At 42.9% G+C, this 5,666-nt stretch overlaps 1 protein-coding gene across 1 annotated transcript in view; it reads right to left on the bottom strand.

Annotated features, from left to right (window-relative positions):
* Positions 1–4,473: 4,473 nt before the first annotated feature.
* The window catches only part of Tgm6 (transglutaminase 6), a 31,486-nt gene continuing 30,293 nt past the window's right edge, over positions 4,474–5,666 (bottom strand). The window contains exon 13 of the mRNA XM_015506124.2: positions 4,474–5,666. This exon is cut by the window's right edge and continues 3,328 nt beyond it. The gene's annotated coding sequence lies outside the window, so the exon portion shown is untranslated.

Here is a 5,666-nt window from a genome sequence, read left to right as displayed (position 1 = left end):
TTAACACAGGAGCTCTGGAAGAGAGCCAGAGAATTTTCTTTTTTCTTTTTGTAATGGTGATTGAACCCGGGGCCTCTCACATGGCATGCTTTCTACCAACGCTGCATCCCCAACCCAGAGTAGACTTTCATAAAATCCTGCTTATCCCTGGTGGTCTAGAAGGTTGTGCACATGCCCAGGACTGCAAGTCTCTATGGAGAGATCAGAGAGGACACCAGCTAGCTTTTCCTCCTAAATGTGAAGTCTTGAAAACACAGAGTAAAGGCACCCCACTTGAAAATTGCCTGAATTATTGTTTTTTTGGTTTTTTTTTGTACCAGGGTTTGAACCAGAGGCATTTTGCCACTGAGCTACATCTCCAGCCTTTTTATTTTTTATTTTGAGACAGGGTCTCACTAAGTTGCTTAGGTCCTTCATAACTTGCTGAGGCTGACTTTGAACTTGCAATCCTCCTGCCTCCATCTCTGGAGCCACAGGGATTACAGGAGTGTGCCATTGCACCCAGCTATAAATTGCCTGAACTTTGAATGCATTCTTGAAACCATGCATAGATTTCTTAGCAAATTATGGGATATTTATTGCTTGCACTGCTTAAGCACAACCTCAAACCAATTATATGCTGACCTGGGAGGGATTGCTAGGAAGTCAGCTTAATAAAAAAAGCAATAACTAATAAAAAAATTTTTTTTCCTAAGTTGAGACCTTAGGCATCACACAGTACAAGGAGAATAAATTCCATAGAATTAATCTTCACAAACAAAGGAATAAATAGTAAAAACCACCCTTCTTGGTGGGATTAGAATTCAGTTACTGGAATCAAATATCTAGTCTTCAACGAACATGCAGCACACACACACAGACACACACACACACACACACACACACACACCAGAAAAGTGTGACCCATACACAGAAAAAAGCAATGTTATGATTTGGAAATATTCTCCAAAGGTCCATGCTGGGAGCCATTAGCCAAGTAGGTATGACAGTTTCCTTGCCAGCGTACCCCATGTTGCTTAGTGGAAGGACTCGTGGAAATAGGACATTTTGCAGTGACATTGCATGTAGGTGACCTTGCTCAAGGACCAAGGCGGATCCGAGTTTAGGGCGTTCCCGGTTTAGGACTATCCGGGTTTAGGGTGGTTCCAGGTTTAAGATTATTCCTGCTGGGAATAGGGCGTATGCTGCTGCCTGAGTTCCCCTTGAGTTCTCACGGGATTCAGACAGTATTTTTGGGGAGACAGAAGCCCAGTGGGGGTGGATTTGGGCAGAGAACGTGAATTTGGGCAGAGAACGTGGATTTCCCCAGAACGTGATTGTAGACGGCTGGTGTGAGTTCGGGAATAAAGAGTTGCTGTTTGAATCTACAAGCTGTGTGGTGGCTCGTGATTTTGTGCCCAGCCAGACTGCGGCAGGTCCATGTGTTAAAGGCTTGATTGACAGCCTCTGGCACCAACGGGAGGTGGTGAAACCTTGAAGAGATGGGGCCTAGTAGAAGGAAGTAGAAGTTAGGTCATTGGAGGCATGCCTTTGAAGTGAATTTTGGAATCATGGACCTTTCCCTGTCTTTGCTTCCCATCTTCCATAAGGTGAATAGACTTCCTCTGTCATGTGCTCCTGCCTTCATGTGCTGTGCTGCTACAGATCCACAGCAATGAGGTCAAGTGATCGTGGACTAACACCACTGAGACCGTGAGCCAGATTAAATCTTTTCTCTTTATAAGTTGATTATCTCAGGTATTTTGTTACAGTAATGGAAAGCTGACTAACACAGAAATCGTAGAGCTTTTGTGTAAATTTCTGAGGGCCCTCAGATGTTAGTAGACAAAGTCTTCAAAGAAGCTGTTATAAATAGGTTGGCCTATCAAATCTGTAGAACCAATAGCAGTAGAAACATGTTCTTCTAAATCTTATGTGGAACTTTCTTGGACATAGACCATATATACTAGGCAATAAAACAAATCTCAATTATTTTTTAAATGAAACTTTTAAAATTTTTTAATTTATTCTTTTTAGATATACATGATAGTAGGGCGTATTTTGACATATTATACATATGTGGAGTATGAATTATTCTAATTAGGATCCCATTTTTGTGGTTGTACATGAGGTGTTCACTGGTTGTATATTCATATATGAACATAGGAAAGTTATGTCTGATTCATTCTACTGTCTTTCTTATTCCTATTTCTCTCCCTTCCCTTCATTCTTCTTTGTCTAATCCCCTGAACTTTTATTTTTCCTTTCCCCCCTTATTGTGTTAGCATCTGCATATCAGAGAGAATATTTAGCCTTTGGTTTTCTGGGATTGACTTATTTCACTTAGCATGATAGTCTCTAGTTCCATCCATTTATTGGCAAAAGTCATAAAGTCATTCATTTTTATGGCTGAGTAATATTCCATTATGTATATATACTACATTTTCTTCATTCATTCATCTGTCGAAGGGCACCCAGGTTTGTTCTATAGCTTGGATATAGTGAATTGAGCTGCTATAAACATTGTTGTGGCTGTCATTGTAGTATGCTGATTAAATTAGACTTTTTATTTTGAGATAACTAGATTCACATGAAATTCAAGAAATAATACAGAGATTCTCCATACCCTTACCCAGTTTTTACCAATGGTAATACCTTGCAAAACTACACTATAATATCACAGCCAGGATGTTGTCATTGACATAGTCAAGATACAGAATATTCTATCACAGTAAGGATCCTTGTGTTGTGTGTTGCCCTATGAACCCACACTCACTCACCCTCATCCCAACCAACTCCTAACCTCAGGCAACCCTAGTCTGTTCTCCATTTCTATGATTTTATCATTTCAAGAATGTTATATATATGGACTTCATATAGGGTGTGACCTTTTAGAATGAGCTTTTTTTTTTTTTCAGTTTAGCAATTCAACATAATCTTATGGAGATTCTTAAATGTTGTATCAATAGTTCCTTCCTTTTATGGATAAATAATATTTCACAGGAAGAATATACTTTGATTTGTTTAATTATGTACCAGTTGAAGGACCATTATGAATAAAACTGCTACAAATACTCATGTACAGGTTTTTGTTTGAACACCAATTTCATTTCTCTGGGATGAATAAACAGAGTGCAATTGCTAGGGGGAATGTGTGGAAAAGCCAGGCTGAAAGGTCCTGGCTGGGCCTGAGATTTAAATTGGCATAAGATATATTATCAGGAGAAAAGCATTAAAGTTTAATATATGTTTTATATGACATGGGAGCCCTTGTAAGGAAATGAAGGCTCAAAGAATCTGATTCTTCCTTCTGCCAGCTCAAATCTGCTGGTGAAGCCTTCTAGCAAATTTTCATTTTGTTTAAGTGTATGTTTCAACTCCAGAATTTATGTTTAATTCTTTTACATAATGTCTTTCCCTTGGAGATATTTATTTCATGAGATATTGTTTTCATCCTTTTTTAGTTTTTAACACATGGCTTCTTTTATTTCTTTGAACATATTCAGAACAGCTGATTTAAATTCTTTGTCTGGTAAACTCAATGCCTAGCCTTCCTCAGGGACAGTTCTCACTGAATTCTTTTTTTCTTAGATGTGGGCCATATTTTCTTGGTCTATTGTATGTCTCGTAGTGTTTTTGTCTTTGTTCTGTTTTGAAAACCGGGCCTTTTAGATAATATAATGTGGCAACTCGAGAAACCAAGTTTCTCTCTGTCCCCAGTACTGGTTGCTATGGCTTTTGGTTGGTGACTTTCTTGCATTATTTCTGTGAAATTGTTTCTAGCCCTTGAAGTCTGTGCTCAGCTCAGCAGCAGCAGCTCACAGGGCAGAGATGGTCTCAAAGGCCCTGAGTGACACATTACCTGGGCTGTGGCTTCAGTTCTCAGGTAGGAAGTTGGAAGCTCCTGCTCATCCTTCACTTCCTGCCAAGCATGATTCTGGATGTTTCTGGATGAGATTATCATTTGAACCAGTAGTTTGGGTAAAACAGATTGCCTTCTTCATGTGGGTGGTCCTTATCCAATTCACTGACTAGGACAAAATGGCCACCTTCCTCTGAACAAGAGACTGACCTTCACACTGGGCCTCACCGCCTTTGGACTTGAACCAAACCATCATCCCCTCCTGGGTTTCAGGCCTGTCAGCCTTCAGACTGGAACTTCGCCATCAGCTTTCCTGGGGGCTCCAGCTTGCTGACTGCAGATCCTGGGACCCATCAGTCCATAGTCCTGTGAGCTAGTTTCTTAGAATAAATCTTCTCTCTCTCTCTGTGTCTCGTTGGTTCTGTTCCTCTAGTGAACCTTAATACAACCACCACCAGTACCCCAGCCTCCCCTCTGGTTGCTTGCTCCTGTTTAAGAAACAGTCTTATAATCCACTCTGAAGAGGAGCCCAGGGGTCTTTATTTCTTCCCTCCCTCCCTACCTCCTTCCTTTCTTTTTTGGTACAGGAATTAAACCCAGGATACTTAACCTCTGAGCCCCAGCCCCAGCCCTTTTTTATATTTTATTTAGAGACAGGATCTCGCTGAGTTGCTTACGGCCCTGCCAAGTTGCTGAGATTGGCTTTAAACTCGAGATCCTCCTGCCTCAGCCTCCCAAGCTGCTGGGATTACAGGCATGTGCCACCCCCTGGCACCCAGGGGTCTTTCTGAGGGATAGCCTCTAAGGCCTGAAGAAGCCAAAAAGATGACTCAAATGAGAAGCTATTAGAGGGGTCATGGTAGTACTGTGTTCTGAGTCCCTCTTGTGGGTTGCCATTGAGCATTTGAAGGTCAGGGCTGCTGACTCATGTCAAGAAGAGGGCGATGAGCTGCAGGACACTTGGGCACGCTGGCTTAATTCATGTCCTCCTCAGTATCTGTGTCAGTGTTCTTGGTTGCAAGGAAGAAAAACTGTCTCTTGTTGACTTCAGCAAAAGTGGACGGGGTGACATTAGGCATGAGATGAAGCCAGGCACCACGGCTGTAATCCCCAGGGATTTGAGAGGCTGAGATAAAGGACTGCAAGTGAGGCCAGCCTCAGCAATCTAGTGGGGCCCTAAACAACTCAGTAAGAACCTGCATTAAATAAAAAATTTTTAAAAAGTGCTGGGGATGAGGCTCAGTGATAAAGCACTCCTGGTTTAAATCCCCAGTACCGAAACAAAACAAAACCAACCGTGAAATGGAGGAGAGCATGCTGAGACAGATCAGACCCAGGGTGCAAAATGGCTTTCCACAAATATCCAGGGGGTCGAGAAACAGGCAGCAGGAAGCAGTCTGGTAGATTATAAATTTCCAAAAATAGCCACAGCAATATTTCCAGTCCCACAAGAGCCTCTAGAATCTTTCCCACCTTATGCTTTCCCTTCCTTTGAAACTGGGAAGAACTCTCTAACTGCCTTGAGGAATGGAGTGTGGCACAAATGACATAGGGTGGCCCCCAGCGCTAGGCCAGGGAGGCTGATGGCTTCTCTGGCACCCGCTCTCTTGAAGTGCTCACCTTGGCAACCAGCTGCCATGTTGGGAGGCCGCCCAGGCCCGTGGGAGGGATGATGGGCAGGTGTTCCAGCTCCCAGCCCCAGAGTGGGGATCGGCCAACAGCCAGCGATAACCGCCAGCAACCTGAGTCATTGAGACGGAGGAGGAGTCCAGAGTCTGCGAGCTGTCCCTGAGGTCTCAGAGAGGAGCTGTCCCCGCCCCGCCCT

The sequence above is a fragment of the Marmota marmota genome, unplaced genomic scaffold (genome assembly GCF_001458135.2).
Source record: "Marmota marmota marmota unplaced genomic scaffold, marMar, whole genome shotgun sequence".
NCBI classification, from domain to species: domain Eukaryota; kingdom Metazoa; phylum Chordata; class Mammalia; order Rodentia; family Sciuridae; genus Marmota; species Marmota marmota.
Note: the sequence above shows the minus strand (reverse complement) of the source record. Positions and strands in the feature narration are given on the sequence as shown.